General features: G+C 41.1%; 1 protein-coding gene across 3 annotated transcripts in view; it reads left to right on the plus strand.

Annotated features, from left to right (window-relative positions):
* Positions 1-5485: 5485 nt before the first annotated feature.
* Positions 5486-20607, plus strand: part of sema6e (sema domain, transmembrane domain (TM), and cytoplasmic domain, (semaphorin) 6E) — a 141921-nt gene continuing 126799 nt past the window's right edge. For all 3 annotated transcript variants that reach the window (XM_018676102.2, XM_018676106.2, XM_018676107.2), the window contains exon 1: positions 5486-5710. The gene's annotated coding sequence lies outside the window, so the exon portion shown is untranslated. The remainder of the gene's footprint in view (positions 5711-20607) is intronic.

Genomic DNA, 20607 nt, shown 5'->3' on the forward strand with positions numbered 1-20607 from the left:
GCCCAGTATCCCGAGGAATTAAGTTTGTATTGATTCCTCAGTGCTCAATCTGCATCCAAGTACCAAGACTGGAAGCAGTGTATTGGTTTTTATTACAAAGTGGAAAGTAGAGGTGTAGAGTTCAGAGAATTGGAAAGACATCTAACCCATCTGACAAACATCAACGTGGTAACATAGTCGTTGGGAGCATGTTAGCATGTCGATGCGAGCATTAAGCTCAAAGCACCACTGTGCTTAAGTTCAACATCACAGAGCTGCTAGTATGACTAGTCTTGTTTCCCCTGAAGTAGCCAGTGGTATTGTCTATAAGTTTGTTTCAGCTCTTTATTGGAGCCATATTTATTGAGTAAAGTACTCATGTCTTCTGCATCATTTTATACACATTTCTCCAAAATGTCTTTATCTTTGGAGACTTTGCTTGGATGGATGTAGAAATAAGTTATGTAAATTGTACTGTAATATATTCTGCAATATGACCAGACTGGATGCAAGATGCCAACTGTCAGTAGGTATCTATAGTTTGTAGATTTCAGACAGTGATCAAACTGCAAAGGATTGGATCATATTGAAATGAGTTCCCCCTAAACAGAGTGGCAATGTGCAGTATATAAAGGCCTTTAACTCTGTACAGCTCAGCTCGTGTGGGGTTAAACACTCAACTTAAAGCTGAAGTTAATGCATCAGCATTATATTCATTTGTAAATCAACCATGCTGATGTTTAGAGATAGCAGAAAAATACATTGTACAATATTATTATGTTTTACCCCAAATAACAAGTTCATACTATGTTTCAAAATCACTTAAATTAAAAAGCTTAAAACTATTTACTGATAAGATGAACTAATTGTAGCATAACAGAAAAGCAATGTCACTCTAAGGTCAAGTTAAACAAATTCACAAAGACATAAACAGTACACATTGCCATACAATATACAGTCACATATACACATTCAAAAGATCCATAGATGAAAAAGACTAATTACACATTATTTCAGTCCATTTGCACACAACATAAAAAACCAAGCTACCTCATACTGTATTCTCCCAAAGGAAACAGCACTAATACATTTGCATATATTAATTCTTCTTGACAGGATGGGGTATGAACAGCTTCCTGGAAAATACAGGTAGATATTCTGTCTGGTTTACAAACAGTCTTTGTGGTCTTGTGAGAGGACGAGACACGAAAGCCTTGTGGAACATTGTCATCATTATGCTGTATTCATAGCCCACACTTCTCCCTTTCTGTTCTTCAGCTTTCAGTGCTTTTGCTTCCTCAAAGATGCCCATGGGACCAAACATGAAATATATAGCTTGTGTGTGTTTCTTATAATTGGCTGTAAGGTGACGTGAGTCTTTGAGTTGTTCCAGCAGACTCCAGAACAGGCTGTTTGAATTCAGCCATTGTGCTCACATGCTTCTCCCTCAGCGCAGGCATTTGGTGATGTATTGCAACATGATTGTCAGTCCTGACTCAATCTATAGGTTGCAGGACCAGTTTTTAAGACTCCTCTCGTGGTCACAAGAACATCTTGCATTTGTTAATGTGTTTGGTATTTGGGTTACAGGCTCTGTGTGTTCAGGTACTGCAAGAGTGTTGGTGTGTGCATTCTACAAAAACACAAAAACAACAGAAGTGCAATGATGGTTTCTTATGCAGTTTCTCTAAACTATATTTGAAGAAAAATACTCCATTCTGTTGATTGACAGTGTATTTTCTCTATTCCTGTACATAATGAAGATACTTGAAAAAAATAGGTATTCATCAGTGTATTGCATATGAGTGTTTTCTGATCTGATGTATGCTAATTTGATGTTTATGATGAACAAAACATTACCTTGATAGTTGAAGGAAAGCAGTGTTTACTGTCGCTGATGCAAAACATGGTCTCCAGTATTCAAGTTAAAGAATAACTGTTTTTACTTTATCCTTTCCCTGATTTTCCTTTATAGAGATGAAAACCAACAATGGATTGAATTAAACTAAACAGAAATACAGAAGTATTGTCTGAGTAGCCACAGCCTGATAGCTTATTTATCTGTGCCATAGAAGTCTATTTTCATCCAAATATTATTTAAAAAGACACCATAGAAGAGACATGGGTTTGCATTTGGATGACATATTCCTTCATAACAACAAACACGGCCAGTGGAGATTATTCTGAAACAACAAAGTACAGTTTCTGATCTCTGGAGATGCTGCTTAAAGGGCTCTTTTAATTCATCTTCCTGAAAAACTGTTTTCTGTGCATAAGCAAAATGGGAACGTGCTACTTTGCTGGACAGTAACATTTGAGACCCTCAGAATTTTAAAAAAGAAATATTCTTTAGTTAGCGTTCAACATGCTCCAAACAATCAAAACTGCAGAGGAGTTGTAGATGCTGAATGTTAACAAGACAAATGTTTTCTCATCCTGGTTAAAATAACCAATCATATCTGTCTGTCCAGCGCAAGAGTAGAAACCAATTTATCTGAAAGTATGGCCTGAAAACCTCAGGAAGACATTACAGCTTTTGACCAATGAAGGAAACTCTCTGTGACAAATCCATTACCTGGCTGAGGCTAATGGAACAGTTAGCTTGAAACTGTGACTCTGTTTAAGAAGTAATCATCTTTATTCAGGCCAATACTTTATCCTTTACCTTGCCCTAAAACTCTTCAAACTTGTTATGTCAGCACTGGCTGAAAAATAACAGTACAGTGCCCAGCGTTAGCAAACTGCTGTGCTAGCTTGTGGCTTTTTTGCATCAATCTGCTATATTGTAGCTGGGGGAGTAGAGTAATATTTTTGAGAAAAACCCTCAAAATTTCCAAGATTAATATTGTAAATTCACAAGAAAATTCAGATCAATATATGACATTATAAGGTAATAAATTCTGAAGAAGAAACTCTTCATTTCGCAAGGTTGGCTCACCCTCATCAGAGAATATCAAAGTTTTTTCACATACATTTCTGACTATTTTTTTCTCTGAATATTTATCCCCTTTCACAACTCTGTATTCAATTCAATTCAATTCAAATTGAACTAGGTTTAAAAAAGGTTTTGCCAAAAGAATGTTCTTTTCACCACAGAGAGTCTCCAATATCCTTCAGTTGTTTGTGCCCTGGCAAAAGTTTAGCAGGCTTACTGCTGCTACTTCCTTGTTCCTATGCAAACAAGTGAGCACCAGTTTGAATGATGATGACAGCCCACAACACTGCTGCCCTTTTCTAACCAATTATCATGTTCAAATTTCTCAACACCTCTGTTGTTTTTGCTGGGAGTGTGGTTTAGTGAGATAAGAAGGCAAGAGGCAAGGAGTTCACTCCCCTTTATATGCTAAAAGTCACAAAATGGAACTAGGTTGAGGGAGTAAATTACAAAATGTCATCATAAAATAAATCCTGGATTCACAGATTGAAAGATCACCAAAGGCTCTGAAAAAAGGAAGGCCTTACACTTATTTGCTCTCTGGCCCAGAGTTAGATGAGATTGATGCCACATTTCTATTTGTATGGTAAATATGAAAATACATACAGCAGACACATAACCAAACCTCACTGACAACTGTATTGATAAAACAAAAAAGATATGTTAATTATTTAGCTTCAGTAATGCTGATAGGCATCGTTTGTTACCTTTGAACTGCGCCAGGCTAGCTGTTTCCCCCTGTTTCCAGTCTTTCTGCTAAGCTAAGATAAACTAACGGTGGGCTGCGGTTTCATATTTCCCGTACAGACATCACCTAACTCTCGGCAAGAAAGTAGCTTTGCATGCACTTTACACATGTAGAGTCTACAGTGAACAAGCTCTGGACCCTGAGGCTCTAAAGGTGTTGCATTCAGGATACAACCACTACTCTGTTACTCTGAGGAAAAGAAGCAAAAATGATGAAAGTTCAAAAGCAGAGCAGTTTGTCAATATACAATATCAAGCCTCTTTACTGCCAAAAAGAGGGTTATGGTAAACTGAGGGTGGCCAAAGATCCACACAAATTGTGGCCCTCGGAGCTTGTGTCCTTACCCTCCCCTCGAAAGAGCCTCACCACAACAGACAGCATTGCACTGCCAAAAGAAACGAATGGGCTGAATCTACTCGTGTGGAGTTGGGGCTAACCAAAAACACACAACCCTTTTTCTGCTCCTTGAGGCCAAAGAGGAATGTAATGAACAAGCATGACCCGGGAAGGCCATCTTATTTATCTGACTACCAAAGTGGCTAACGGTATATGTATCATAACCACTGCGGACAGTTGCTGCAGGAGCCACTTGAACTGTTGTCCTTTTTGTATAACACAAGAGCATTCAAACAAGAAAGACTGACTGAAATGGAAATGCATTAGATTAAGGCTAAAGATGAATGAGTCAGTGAGTCCATAGCCATCTACTAGATTATCATCAAACACTGATGCAGAGTCAGACCAAATGCCTCAGCACTGCCATCTATGCACAGGTGTCTTATTAGTGTTTCTGGGAATGTACTGTGCACCATCATCGCCAGCTGATTAAATCTTGTTGGTTCACTTTGTCCCTGCTTTTGAAATCAGATTCAGCTTTTATTCTTTGTAGGACATTCAGAGTACACACAGTTTGCATTTTCAGTGCCTCCCATTCAAAGCAGCTTCCCTGTGGTTTAAAACTGCAGGAACAGAGTTCATTTGAAAGAGAAAACAATTAAAATGGATATGAATTAAATATATTTATTTGTATGTATAGATTTGCAGTGATAGTTTTGGAGTAGTTGGACTGAAACAAAAGTCATTTACTTGTAAGCAAACATGCCAACATTTTGAGGATTCTCAAATCTCTGTTTTATATGATTATAAATTGAATATCTTTGGGTTTGGAGCTGTTGTTAATATTATGTAAATGTTGCTTAGGGCTCCTAGAACTTGTGACGAACTTGTGATGCCCAGTAAGGTAAGCTCCAAGCCACATTAGACCAAATTTATTAACTGATTATAAAAATATAGTTAGTTAGTAGCAGGTCTACTGTATAGCACCTATAATAATAATTTCCAACCTCAAATCACATTCATGAGTCAGTACTATAGCAACATTTACAAATTACTTTTCAATGTACTAAATGATACATTGCTATTGTGATATACATTTCCATATAGAACATACACTGAAAACTGTACAGAGAACTGACACACATTTGCTAAAATGGTAATACATTATCATTTACAAGACAATAATTTGGCTAGTGTCGTCTCACATCCATTTAAATGGCGTTAACTCCCATAAAGACAAACTATGTGTGTTTAAATCCCCTGTCCTGCGCTCTGATTGGCTGACTGGACTCCGAACAAGAGCCCCGATGTTGAGGCATTCAACATCTGGGAGTAAAGTGAGCCGTGCTGGGTGGGGGCGTAACGCAAAAAAACTCGAAGAACTGACCAATCAGAGAGGACGCGATCTTAATGCGGCTCCGCGATTGGACGAATCGCTTGTCAAGCAGCACAGCGCGGGCGTGGCCTGAGCGGCTGTTGAAGTGTTGTGATTTCAGTCTGGCTCCAGTCTTGTCACAGGAGTGAGGGGCGCCTTTTCGCTGCTCTGGCGCTCTGGGAATACTAACCGTTTGGCGAAGAAAACTAGCTTAAACTAACAACACTCTCTTCTTCACTGCGAGTTTACCGCTTCTCCTCTGCTAGAACATCTCACCTGAAAGACTTACGACGTATTGTTTTGTTTCCCACAGTGGACACACGAAGGAAACAGTAAGGTAAGAAGTGGATCGCTTGCTAGTTGGAGACTTTAACGATGCTGCTGCGGCTGCGGCTTCGCTGACTTTACTCATTAGGAGTCTCATGCTCCAAGTTTGCCACAGCGGACAGATTAATTTTATATTTTAAAGCACGTTTACATTTTTACATCCGTTTTAAATACGCCAACACCACATTTCCGACACCTTTTATGAGCCTAAACTCTTCATTCACACTCCCAAGTTGAATTTTGACTCCGGAGAAGCCGTTTGTTTTCTCCTTTTCTCGGCTGTGTTTTCGAGTCTTGGGTCATTTTTGCACTGTTAAAAAATCGCAAGTTTGTGTCAGCAGATTTTGCAGGCTCCTAGACGTTTTGTAGTCCTCTTTACCGGTGCGGTGATCCGTTTTTTGACGCTGGTTCATAGATTTCTATATGTAATGTGACGGGATTTCAAACTAAATGCCCCCTATGTGAAATCTGCAGCACTAAAGTCATGTTTCACTCTCTGTTGATTGTTGCTGCAGAGTGTTCAGCAACTTATCTCGAATTAATTAATTCTTGCCTAAGACGCTAAGAGAATTAAGATACTCTGGTTTCCTTTTCCATCGGAAAAAGGCTACATTTGTTTACCCGGTACTTGTTTGTGCAATAAAAAGGCAACAGTAACTGAGGGAATTTGCTCTCCTTCACTAACAGATATCATTAACAAAGCAAATTGAGCTTGTGCCTGGAGAAAAAAAGACAGGGCTTGCGTGACTCTGATTTTATTGTGTAAACGACACATTTCCTTCTCACTTTGCATAGATTTGACCTGCTAAATCATGCTCACTCCATCTGCAGTTTTGTCTTAATGCCAAACTCGGAGGCAAAACGATGAGCTCATTGTTCTAACAGGTTTTATGCTTTTGCACGCAGAGTTTCAGCAGCAGCAGCCGCCTGTATTGGACTTCAGTGCGACTCACAAAGACTGTAGAAGCCTGTGTTTTTCTCTCACAACATTCCCAGGAGCCGCTGTTAGTTATTTATGTTGAAATAGATTCTCAGAGCTGCTCTTGAGCCATTCTCTGCTGAAATGGGACGATGATTTGTCTCAGCCTGTTGTGCATTACCCCCTCTCGTCTCCCTCGGTGGGTGTTCAGTTTCAGTTGAGGTTAAGAACATTTCAGCGGTAAATAAATCTCTCCTATGCACAAACAGAGATAAACTACACCACTACTTCTTCGATCTTGGCTCGTAGCAACGTGATGTCTGAAACAAAGACAGCCTGCTCCTGTAGTTATTTTTCTCTGATCTGTCTCTGGCCTTGAAAAAGTTTTGCAGGCATTTTTAAAAATTTATATTCAGCTTAAGGGTTACACTGCCTTGATTGAACAGCAGAGGCAACTTTTGCTCATTTAGTGTGTGCCTCTTGTTTTGGCTGTCAGGGGAGAAACATCATGCACTCTCTGGTCCAACCAGTCAGATGTTTAAGTGGAAACTGTGTGGTCGGATCTTGTGATTTTCCTTGGTTTTGCCTTGTCCCTGCTCTCGTCAGCTGCTGCAGTGATATCATAGGATGGGGAGGCCACTGATGGCTTGCGGTTTCCTACCGCAGTTGTACAGTGACTTAGCACTCTGTGCTGCTCAGAGGACATTGCAATGTGGTTTCAGGTTATTTTATTTGACATGTCACTGCTCTGCTTACAACGATAGGTGCTGCTGCCCTGCAGGAGGAGTGAGGTGCTCCTGTGTAGCCTGAGTCTGTCAGATAGTTACCAGCAGGTCTGTCTGTACTCCCACCTCTACTATATATAGTGCAAACGAATCTATATTCAATCCTCGTTTGAGGGAGTCTCCCACGCTCACACACAATCAAATATTTTCTGTTTTTTGCTCTTTTTTTCACAAAACTATTAGGAAAGTCACATTCTGCTGATGGGTGAGTTACAATCGTAAATGTGAGAGAGAGCAAAGTACCAGCAGTGCATTCATTTCCTTGTCACTGCTGAAAATTGCTTGCTCTTCGTCCAGCTCTCATTTTCAGGCCCTGATAGGTCCGTCGCTCAGTTAGCATGGTTAATGGTGCATTTAGCCCAGTGTGTAATTTTATTTCCGATTTCCATTTCGCTGCTTGCTTTTAGTTTGAGATGACAAGAGGCCCCAGTGGAGGAGCCCTGCGTGTGCAGATGGCATCTTCCTAATGGTCCTCAGGGTAATGATGGTTGAAATAGGCTCCTAACCAGGGGCTGAGGACTGTGGCCCTTGGGGGACATTCAGCAGGCCCATTTCCATTTTCATCATCGAGATAAAGTGCTCAATATCAGCAAATAGCTACGTATAACAATTGTGCACACACTGTTAATCTACAGTTTGAATTGGTCAGTGCAAAAGAAGTGAATTCCAGTGGAACACATGAAGACATGTCATATTAAATCCCGTAGGCAAACTCTAAGTCGGTGAATTGAGGCACTCATGCTCATTTCACCTCCATTTCAAGCTCAGGGGAGCTTGACAGCATTGGATAATATTTTTTTGGTCTATTGTTGTGGCACCTCAACAGCAGCGATTTGTCTGAAGTGTCTTGCACCTCAAGCACATGGTGGCATTGTGCAACTGCCGATGTCTGAAGAATGGGCCGGCAGCAGTGCTGTGCTTCAGGAAGCAACAGTTAATCTCAGCTCCTCATCCGCGACATATGGCACTTTGTTTGGCCCTGCACCTGAGAGAGGCACCGGTCTGTGCCACCTCATATTTCATTTTGATAATGGCTGGTTACCCATGGCAACTGGGCAGCCAATGAGAACCCCGCTTCTTGAAGGGGATGGTGGAAAAAGGAGAAGAGGGTGGGCTGTCAGGATGTGAGCTCCAAGGCTGCGTCCCTCCCCCCACCCCCCACCCTTTCTTGGCTGGTTGCGTTGTGTCCAGTGAAGGGTGTGGGACCCCTGGGGAGTGAATTATTACCTGTCAGCCCCGCAGGCTTACCGTCATCCATAATCCAGGGCTGACACAGCACAGGCCAGTCCAGGCTATCTGCTGAGACCACCGGGCCTTGGCCTCCGGGTCTGGCCCCGTTTGGCCACAGCTGGTAAGAAATCACATTAACATGTTGCATCAGGCGTTACAAATGGACAGGTTAAGATTAGCAGGTGGACCTGCCTCGTGCCTTCTGCAGCATGGCTGAAGTGGGTCCTCCATCACTGTCCTGACTGGGCTTGGCTTTTTTCTTCTTTCAGTAGTTTTCAGCCGTTCTTCTAACTGAGCAGAAACAACTTCTTTACTGTGCCTGGGAGAAAAGTTTTCTCTATCTTTCTGCTGATTCAGAGCACTGTATCTCCTAGGTATATTGGCCTGCATGATTTTTAAAGTTCATTTACAGATTGGCTGTGACACACATCTGTTTCCCTACTACTGTTGCAGATTTCTGCAAGCAAGGGTGAATGCAGTGGATGTTTTCAGTGCTGACAACCTTTTCTCCCACAAGTCCAATCATCAGCTATTAGATTTGAATCCTTGGCAGCCTTGTAATTACTTTTGATTCCAGAAACAGGCGTGCAGTGGCTTCCCTCCTGTGGTCCTGGTGTGGTTGGTGCAAGACTGGAAATTATAGCCAAGCTGATGAGTGTGTAAATTTTGGAAGGAAAAGCTTTGAGTTCAGTGAAAGGCTAGAGGGAAGGAGAGGGAGAAGAAGAAAAAGATGGCAAGAGGCGGCAGACCGCAAACTGGACAAGTGACAGGCCTCGGTCCGTCCATCCAGACTGGCTGTCTTCCTGTGGTTTTGTCGAGCTGTTTTTCAGAAACGTTAACCCCTTGTCGAACATGGACTTGGGCTCCGCTTGCCAACCCCCACGGCCACAAGCAGCGCAGCAGGAACACTGGATGACTGTCTGGTTACGCTTCATGAAGCACAGTGGATGGAGTCCAGCAATTATAGAGGAAAATATAACCTGTAGCTCGCAATGTCAGCAAATTGACTGAGATTTATATTTTTAGGCCAGAGAGGGTCTTATGTCTTATGAAAGAATCTTTGTTAAAAATTAAAACCTCAGTTGCCGTATGTTTTTCAAGGCTTTTATTCTCCTTTGTTTCATTTTGATGTCATGCACTGAGGTTTCTGTGTTTTGTTTGTGGTTCTGTCATAATACTTGTAGATTCAGGCTTTTTCTCCCTCACTCCTGTATCAGTTGCCCAGTTAGATGAAGGAGAGAGTACATATACAGAACATAGTATCATAGACAGTGTCACTGATTTGTTTAACGAGAAGGCTGTGCATGCTACCCACAGGGCAGCTTAAGCAGCACGCACAACAAAAAGGATCTCCCTTGAAAGGAAAGGAAATGAATCATCCAGAAATGATTCCTTGTCATTTTTCATGCATATTTCATGTGAAGTAGCAGCTAATGTGGCTTCATATGTGCATGGATTTTCACCGTTTTAACGGATTATTAGCCGATGACTAAGCGCAAAGATCTTCCAAAACTCCCATTCAGCTGCATCACCCACAATCCCCACAATCCTGTTTATTTTAAAAACCTTAACGCTCAGCAGCATATTATTAACTCCCAAAAGATTAAGATAATACAGACATCCCGCCACCATGGAGAGTGCAGAAACAAAACTTCCTTTCTAAATCCACTTCAATTCTTCTCGCCTCTGTGTTTAATGGGAGGAAGCGACTGAAATAAGAAAACAAATGTCTCTGTAAATAGCCTCGGGCCATACATACCAGCTATTGATTGTTGAACTCGTAGTTGGGTGGGCTGGGGAATGGCAAAAGTGCATTGGTTTGTTGTTCCAAATGATCTCTTAATCACTTCATAATGAGGGCAGACCTCTCGCATCATTGATTAGCCAGCCAGGCTGAAAGTGGAGCAAACCACCCCCCTGACATCCCAATCTCCTGGTCTTCATGCTGGTACTGGGTAAATTAGTACTGTGAAAGTTGACCTTTTCACAACTGAATATTATATTTCTAAGACGATATACACTGTGAGACAATAGAGCCATACTGTTTATACTGTGAGTGTTATCCCTGTATTAATATATCTGACAGGGTTTGGCTGAAAGTGACATTGTGAATGTTCTCAGTGATCACATACACTGTTGCCTGCCCCTTTTAATGCGCTTGAATGTACACAACGGATTGCATCTAACCCTGAGTACAGTACAAACAACCAGTGGCTGTTAGTGCTTACAGACCTTTGTGAGGCATCATTCCAACTAGCATAATTTGAGTTGCTGTTGTTCTACGTAGCTGCTATATAACGTATTGTGAGTTCGCAGTATAACTCGGACGGAGAAAAATGCTGGAAAAATTGCAGCTGGGTGTGTGAGTTGCAGACAACGAAGCTCATCCTGCGTCAGATGTGTCGGGACTCTTTGGCTTCAGTAGGATAAACATGACACAGAACAAAACAAAGCTAAATATACTGTCGCAGTGTACTTAAAAGTCGAGAGAAAGCACAAGCTATTTGTTTAAATCCAACCATATAATGGACCACAACATAAGGAGTGCATGGCCAAGAAAAACATGTCAACAGAAAATCGCAGTTAGTAGTTATAATAGTTTTTATTTTCTATTCAACAAAACTAATGTCATGTGTTTCATTTCACTCATGATTATTGGTTTATTGGTTAGTTAATTAAAATTGCATTTCTGTAGAATACATATAGACTGTATCACAATATACTGGTGACGCTGGTAACCTTTATCCATCTTGCTCACCTCTGTTACAGTTTATCATCTTTGTTCCTCATTTCCCTCCTCATTTCTGGGTGTTTGTTGCTGTGGATTTTCTGTGCCTCTTTTCTCAGAGATTGGCTCTCAATCAGGCAGCATGGGCGGCACCGTAACGTCCTTTTCTTTAGATTTTCAATTTGTGAAGTTTTTGTTTCTGTTAGTGGAGTTATTTTCTTTGCCTGTTCAGCCACAGTAGCTCTCAGAGCTTGCACTAACAGCCCAGTTATTCTCCTATTTCCTCCAAACAAACGGCTGTAGTTGCTGGAGGAAATGTAACCATCCATCTTTGTGCCAGAGGTTATTTCCCTGGAAAGACCTACCAGACACCCAGGGCCTCTCACCACCTCTCTTTGATTTGGTGTGCACTCTTAAGAAAAACGTGTAGCACAGCAGACATTTGTCTTGTTTTCAGCACAAGAAGTTGTTACTGACACATGTCTCCTTGAATTGGAATATATGTCTTAGCCCAAAAACAACACTGTCCTGTTGAAAATATTGTTTTTCCTGGGATTCTTTATCCTGATGTGACGTGTTGAGCTACATATCATTAATAAAACAACACATATCCAGCCTTTGGTGACACAGATTGAAATCTCAAAAGTGATGGAATGATGAAATTAAGAGAAAACAAGGCTGATCCAGACATGATGAAAAAACATGTTGGCTTCATTTAAGTTGGCTGATATTACCTAAGAATCTGCTGTCAGCCGTGTCTGTTTTGGCACAGTCCTAGTTTTTGACTGTTCGTTAGTCTGTTTAAACTAAGGCGAGTTGGACAAACTTCCCTGCCAGACTGTTAAATTTAGGTTTTATTTAGGAGTCAGCTGCATGCCTAAGCTCCTGCTTTGTGCAATTTTAAGATAAGAAAACTTCTTTATGTAGTTTTAATGCAGGTAATCTTGTGAAGGCTGTCTGTAGAGAGACGGAGAGTTGTGATGATGTGTGAATGAACACTACTTTGTTGTGACATTGAAGAATCAAGTTTAGACTAGAATTGGAGCAGCAGGTAATGATTATTTTCCTTATTAATTGATATGTCGGTTGCTTTTTGACACACAGTTCAGTCTTTGAAATGTCAAATGATGACAAATGTCTGTCACAGGTCTCCAGCTTAAAGTGCTGTTTCAAACTTTCTTGTTTTGTCAAACCCAGAGCTGAGACAGTCTGTTACAGAAGAATAATCTGCAGCCACAAAAAAACTAGTTCCAACTTCTCAATTGAGATGAAATGCTGCCTTTCATTGGCTTATTTGTCAGTGAACTGAATGTTTTGAGTTCTGGTTTTCTGGTCAGAAAAAACAAAGAATTTAAAAACATCACCTTTGGCTGTAGGAAATTGTGATTGGCATTTTTCATCATTTTTTTGGCTAATGATTGAATTGATTGGTTGACTAAATGTTTGGAATTACATGTCCTGGGGTGTAATCCATGCAGAAATGTACTGCACTGAACACATACTAAGACGTGTAGGAAAGCGTGCAGTGTTGTTGTTGGAGAAGTAGTCTTCATTACTGAGGCTGCAGAGCAAGATCTACAGAACAGAACACAGAGGTGATGCAAAGAAATGTGGGTCAAGAGTTTTTGGCAGAGTGAGACTGAAGGATTGAATATCTGTTTTTCTGTAAGGTTTCTCTTTTGATAATCTGATGCACAGCAGTTGTCTGGCTTGTCACATCTTGGCTAAAGCAATTAGGCTGACTGCATAAGGAAGGGAGGGGTCTGCTGCTTAGTTACTATAGAGGTAATTCTGAGTTATGATCATGTCTCATTGTTGCTTATTGCAGTTTTTCGAAATGAGAATTTTTATGCTCCTGAAACGTGAAATGAAGCAGGAAATTAAAAACCTAAGATAAGCCCTTTTTTCCTGTCCTCTTCATCCAGAGCTGCTGCTTTCACACAGTAATGCCCCATCATATCCCATTCCTGCCCTGCATGCGCTCAGAAGGTGACAGGTATTCACATATTTAATTTATTTAAGTGTTCAGAGAACATTTGCTATTTTTTTTTCTCTCCCCGGAGAGTTATCACACGTCTTTTGAAAACGAAATGGGCTCTCCTCTCAGCATTATGACGTGACATGCGTACTTTCAGAGAGGGCCCTAACTGCATCTAATTTCCAGACTTTCCAAAAATAGCAGAACTGTTTGACCTTGTTCCTTGAAAAGTTGGACAAGTCCCATTGCACCTCCTGCACTGTACATACTTTGAATGGACAGCATGAAGTTAAAGTCTGCAAGCCCTAATTTTAGGTGAAAGGTTCATTGATGGTTTACGAAACTCAGATTGGATTCCCAACTCTCCTCTTCCCTCAGGCTCTTTATCCGATTTCTTATGCATGCACCCTGTGCTCTGCAGATAGGAATTGTGGCTGATTTTCTGCAAACAACACTCTGCATATCCTCGTGCTTAAATCTGGAATGTGTTAAATTTAGAATGTGCAATGCTTTTTCTTTTAAGATTTAGCTCTGAATTCCTGTGTGTGTATCTGCATGAAGTGTTTTACCTGTGTACAGGCATTTGGTGGGGATGTTGGCTGCTCTTAATCCATACTTTTGCTCTCACGCTATTATTTGTGTATATTTTAGTGGTCACCATATGTGCAGTGAATATTTGGCTCGGACACGGTGTAAGATAAGTCTGCTCGCCTACACTTAGCTTGGTCATTTTCCTCCGTTTCTCAGAACTCCGGGCTCGTTTCCATCGAATCAGGGCTATTTTTAAACCAGTCTTTGGGGGGAGAGTGTGGGGGTTTATCGGGGGGTTTCAGTTAGTGTCATATGAATCCAAACCGGGCAGCGGTCCAGGGTGAGTAAAACACACCTCCTCCTCCTCCTCCTCTCCTCCAGCACCCTGAACTCTTCCCATTCCAAGTGTGTGTGTCAGTTTATTAACCATGTGTTGACTCACCCCTGCAGCTGTGTGTGCGTGCATGTGTGCTTGTGTGTGTGAGTGGGAGTGAGGGTGCATGGTTGTGGTCAGGAAAGAATTGATTCTTCATAGATGTATCATGAGTCTCTCTTGGAACGGATCAGCACTGATGCACAGACGTCTTATTATAAACGGAGCTTAAATAAATGAAACCTCTTTTAAATTGAAATGTATACACAGTACAGAGAAATACCTTCATTGTTCCAGATCAAGTGAACTAGGAACTGAAACTAAATTGACTAAACTGCTAATTATTTTCATGACAAATTGATACATACTTGGTCTATAAAATATAAAGATATGTACAACACAACAGTCTAAACCAGCAGTTTACTATCATAGAAGTCTAAGGAAACCAACAAGTATTTGAGTTTGGAAAGCTAGAAGCAATACATTTTTGGCATTTTTGTTTTGAAAATGACTAAAACAATTAATAATTAATCAGTTATTATTATTTTATAAACCAGCTGAGTTTTATTTCTTCAATTAACCTTTTGATTTATAGTCAAACATAGCGTAAAATATCCATCATGTGGTCTGAGAAGCCAAGCTCACATCTTTAAATTGCTTGTTTTGTCTGAGTAACAGAGCAAAATCCTCTGATGTTTGATTTACAGTGATAGAATTTTTCAGAGAAAAGCAGCAAATCTTCACACTTGAGAGGCTGAAACCAGGGAATGACGAATGAATAGTGACTTATTCATTTCAGCATTAAAGCTAACACATGTAAAAGACCTCATGGTCAATGAAGTGTGTTGTAAACAAGCTGTAACCTCAACATGCCAGTTGTCATGCATTTATTATTTAAAAAAAATTATTACACTGAAATAAATGAATCTGACCTTTCTCATGATTGATGTTGATAAATGTGTTGTTGTGAGTGTTCTTACTAAGAATGTAGATGGAAATCTTAAAAATATAGCATCCTGAATCAAAGCATCTGTTACTCTTTTGTGATATGAACCACATCCGATATCATCAGTATTGACAGATTTGAAGCATGTTATTGTACATCTAACATCTGCTGTAGATGAAAAGAGTCAAGTTGTTTGTTAGAAAATTGGATTAGAGTCAAACTGTGATCCCCAAGCATGAGGACAATCTCAGAGTAATCGCTGATGATAATTTTAGCCATAATTGCACAGGCCTGTGTTTGGTGTGTGTGTGCCTGCCTGCCTGTGGTGATGTGGATGACTGCTTGGGGTTGGAAAAACATGTTCATTAATTTACTCTAAGTCTGTAAACTTATTTCCGCCAAGAGAAAGAGAGACACAAACACAACAAAACACCTCCCACTCAGTCACATGAGCCACTTCTCTGGTCCAGAGAATAAATCCTTGTCGGCTGTTTGATCTCTCTTCATTGCTTTCCCTCTCGTCCCTCCCTCCACCAGCTCTCCCTGAGGGGCACTTTCTGGTGATTTGACGGCACGGAAAGCAACTCAGAGTAAACAAAGCACCCACCACCAAGCCGTGCTGTTGTTTTTAATGTCACCAGTCGATGACAGGCGGCTGGGTGGAAGGCATGAGGGGGCAGCACACTAACACTTTCACTCGAAGGCCTTGTCTGAGTAGCCCTCCAGTAAATCACAGACAGTCTGCATTGGTGTGTACCTGTTGCTACAGGTACCAAATGTCAGGAGGTCTGGTTTGGAGGCTATGACACAGAGGCGTAGTACACCTGGTTGTACTCCTGGTGCAATTACCCCCTGAGGAAGGATCCATGGTGTAATGGCATCAAGGGGAAATGCTGTCCACATGGGGGTCCGTGACTAATTTTCTTTTGTTTCGTTATATATTTTTCATTACGGGCCCCTGAGAAGGTTTCATTTGGGGGCAAACATGAGAGAGACCTGAGTAGCACCCCTAAAACTTGCAGGCTGCAGTGTGTCTCCAGAAAGTTTTGCTAGGACCAAATTTTTTCCTGAATGATCTGTCATGTTGCAAAAATCCAGCTAGGTTTTTAACCTTGCTCTCCAAATTGTATGCAGTGCTATATCCAGACTTCGCCTCATTCATGTGTATTTCAGACCATTGAAAAAATAGGGTTACACGTATGTACAACTTCAGGGCATGGCAATATGACCAAATATTATCATGGTATGATCTTCTTGAAGATGATGCAGAAATATTTAACACTTTATGTTACATGCTTTTTGTTCTTGAAAGCAGCTGGGAAATGCCCGAACCCACCAAACTTCACAAGGAAATCAGTTGGCAACTCCCAGTTTTGGTAACAGTGCAGTCTTTGTATCATCCAGCTCTCAGGTCAGGCTTCAGATAATAATTCAAATATCTGCTTCACTGGAATGAACATGGCACAGTGCCCTGATTCAAGTATTGGGCCAATAGTAGTATAGATACATAGACTATCACTGTGTTTGTGTATATGCAGGCTTAGATTAAACCCTGACTGTCTGTGAACAAATTTCAAAACTGCACTTACAGAATAATTGGACACAAAGATATTTATGAGAAAAAGTTTTGTGCAAGTGATGTGGAATTACATTTAATCAAATCTCAAGTTTCATTGAATGCCTAATGGAAATCATGAGTCATTTAACAAGCACCAGAACCCCCGCCATGATCTGACGTGCTCCCTGCTTCGAGCTCCACTCCGGTGTTTGCCGCTCGTCAGTCAGAACTGCTCTGATGTGGAAATTAAATGTGGAAAAAAGAGAGAGACTGGCGGCTCTGTGCCCAACATGTGCGGGAGACACAGGTCAGTTACTGTGTCGAGGTGGTCAATTCACTAGGAAGATCTTTTTAATTAGGCTATGTTCTTTTAATTAACCAGCCAGCATAATGTCTGTGTCCATTTGTCACCCATGCTTTGCTCAGACAGAGCTGGGTGAATACACCCTCTTTTGTCTCCTTGTGGTTCCAGAGGTCCCTGCTTCCTATTATATTCCCTTATTCACTGAAATATATTTTTTCTTCTTCTCTTTTAGATTAGCATGATAATACCCCATGGAGGGGAGGGAAAGTGTTGAAGAGCTATTGCGGGACTGCTCATCAGATTCACTGTGTGCAAGACCGTGGTTATTATCATACTGAATGCACCATCAGTTAAACTAACAGCCTGAATTCCGACATTTATCTCCAATATCATAGACCGACTGTCAATTGCATAGGGAGCACAATGGCAAATTATGGGTTATGTCTTGCTCCTTGGAGTCTGGATCTTTCCCCAGTGTAATTACGCTATGCTAATTCTGCCCCCTGCATGCTCTTCCCCTGACAGAAACAAGGCTTCCCAACTGTTCGGATGTCAAGAGTTGGGTGAAGTGAAATATGAGTGAATAAATGTGTTGGTTTGTGTATCAGCGGTGCCCACAAAACCCCAGCGCACCCTCTGTTTCTCCCCTCAGCTCTAGGGGATTGGGGGGTAGGGAGGCTCAGCTGGAACTTGTAGCTGTTTTTTTCCGGAGACGGGGTCGGATGCAGGTCAGGCCACCTTGAACTCCACGGCTGGATTTATTGTGTCGGAGGTAGACAGGGTCAGGCCACGCTCCTCCCCTCAACACGAGGACTTTGTTAGCGTCGGACACAGAGCAGACACTGGCAGCACAGACAAATCCCTGTCACGCTGTCTAAGGAGAGCCCCGCAGGGGTCAGAGGGCATGTGTTAAAGGGGCCGTCCCTGTGGCAAGACCTGCATACTGATTGATTCTCTTGAGGGGGTGGGGGTGGGGTTGGGGGGGTCTGCCTGGTGATAGTAGGGAGAGGTCAAGCCACTTACCCTACCCCATGTGCGATGTGGAGTGAGGGAATGTTGGTACAAAGGAAGGGGAAAGACACAAGAGTCACAACATGCCTGACTCCTCTGCTCGAATGTACCTCAGCGGGTGTGTGTTTTCACTTTCCCTGAAACAAGACACTACACCACATGTTTTCCTTTAATAGTCAGCTAAGTGGGGAGAGGGCAGGAGTGTGGTCTGTTTGCCAGATGATCACTGGGTTGTTGGCATTTGGTGGCCTCACTCCCCAGTTCCTCTGCTAGATTTATTAGTTGTTCAAAAATGCACAACCATGGAGGCCATTGACAATTATATCAATCACCCAGTTAGCACAGTTCAGCGTGCCTTACAGGTGACATACAAGCTAAAGGAAAATTCAATTTTCATATGGCTGGAAGAAGACGATGGTCCATAGTAATCATTCCTATTAGTGATGATAAGACTGATAGGAACATTGGACTTTGCTAAACAGAAGATTGGGTGAGTAAAAACATGAGCAGTCAGATGATTAGAAAGATTTTAAACAAACCAACATAGTAGCCAAACTTTTAAGAAAATCATAAACTTTTCATCCAAACTCTTGCCAACCATACAGCCAACCATACTGCTCTCACTTTCATGTCTTGTATTATCTTATTATGTTTTTCTTTTTCTTCCTGTGCAGTCAGACTGATTATTACTGATTTCAGATGTAATGACCGTTCTTGGTTTTACCTCTAAATTAACCTCAGTGCTTGTGCCTTGAGACTTTGTGGTACCAATGCCATAGTCTCCCAGATCAAATCAATTACTTTGGTATATATCATATATCAATGCAACCATAAATAATGATGCCCAGATACATAAAAATAGGACCCTAAGTAGTGACAGACTTAACTTTCCTTCAAACTAAAAGACTAATATCACAGGCAAATTATATAAGTAAACAGTAAAACAACAGAGGACTAATGCAACGGAAAAAAAGAAAGTATATAAATAAGGAATTATAATGTCATTATAAATTACAAAGAGAAATAAGTAAAAACAATGGAAGAGAAAAAAACAATTCCTTGTTTTGTGCCTTTGTAGTCATATTTATTGCCATTTATTTCTCTCCAGAGTACTGTATTGAGTGTTGAACTTAACCTCAATCTTCTTTTGAGGTCACTGTTTCACTTTCAGCCAGCTAAGAAGCTAAATTATGAAATATAGTGTTTTCCCAGTAGTGCTCAGAGATTTGACTTTTTCTGTACTGCTGATACGACATGATATTTGAGCAGCCATGTAGGGCTCACACTAATTTTGATGTATTTCCAGAGGACAACTGTAATTATAAATAAAAAGTTCGTCCAGTATCTGCAATGGTATTATGCCATTTAAATGTCTTCCATCTCCTCAAGTGAAATAGAAAAAGGTCACAAATAAGACTGAAACAGAGAACGCATCATCACCCTCAGACCTGAATATTTCCTATTAGGGTGGTTGTGATATTTGACGCTGACTTGTTTATGCTTGAAGAAGCACCAAATTTCAGAGATGTCATTATGCCCTTTCACTGAACCCCTGAATAGAAAACGAAAAAAGAAAAACTACTCAATCAAAGAACTTTTAGTTAAATTAAAACCTCCAATTTTGACATCTCAAGCAACAAGTAACAAAGAGACCCATAGCAACCAAGTAATATTCCTGTTACCAAAGACTGACTGTTTCATTAAGCCTTGTCTGGAAAGAAAATGAAGAAATAAGAGTTAGGGAGAAAGGTGGCAGGAAAAAAGTTATTGTAAAATGGCTGACCAGTCCACCATTGTAATGGATTTGAACTCTGGATGATCTCAAGAGGCTTCTAACGTTGATGCTCAGACCAGATCAGGCACCCTGGAGCTTGAATCTGGGATGATGAGTGACTAAATCTTCTTATAGTGGGCTCAGTTGAATAATCAAACTGCTGCTAGGGCAGTATTAACAAGTTGCAGTGGAGAGCATGCATGGAAGTGGAGAGTCAGATTTTTTGAAGATATCCTTCCCTCTAGCCTTCTGTTCACCTTGCTAACCCCACCCAGCTGGTACTTTTAACTTACTCAGATGAACAGTTATTAGCAAGTGCCTTCTGACACAGGGCTAATCATTCCTTCCCTGCATTCCTTTGAACACATGTTGTGTGTTCTTGCATTGGTAATTGGAGCTGACATAACCAGAGACGTTGTGGTATCATCTCCAGTCCCACTGTTTTGTATCTATTTACTGAATCAATAAAAGAGTCATTCTACCAGTGTGAGGTTTGAAGACTCGATGCGTCCGTAAGCGATTCAGCAGATTACGTAAGCTAAGAGCTTGAGGTAGCACAAGCAAACAAGGGAATCAGATGTATGGTCCAAGGGTTGAGAGGCCAAGCATTGATTTGATTACTCTTTTCAGTTGTGTCTCCAAGTTGTGGTTTTGAAATTGTTCACATCGCAGGATAATGTTTATGCATTTCGTCAGGAGTTGATTTGGAGCCTGGGCGAGACTGGAATACTCTGGCCAGGGAATAATTTCTCCTGTTCTCATTCTCTTCA

Source organism: Lates calcarifer, linkage group LG15 (genome assembly GCF_001640805.2).
Source record: "Lates calcarifer isolate ASB-BC8 linkage group LG15, TLL_Latcal_v3, whole genome shotgun sequence".
Taxonomy (NCBI): Eukaryota; Metazoa; Chordata; class Actinopteri; family Centropomidae; genus Lates; species Lates calcarifer.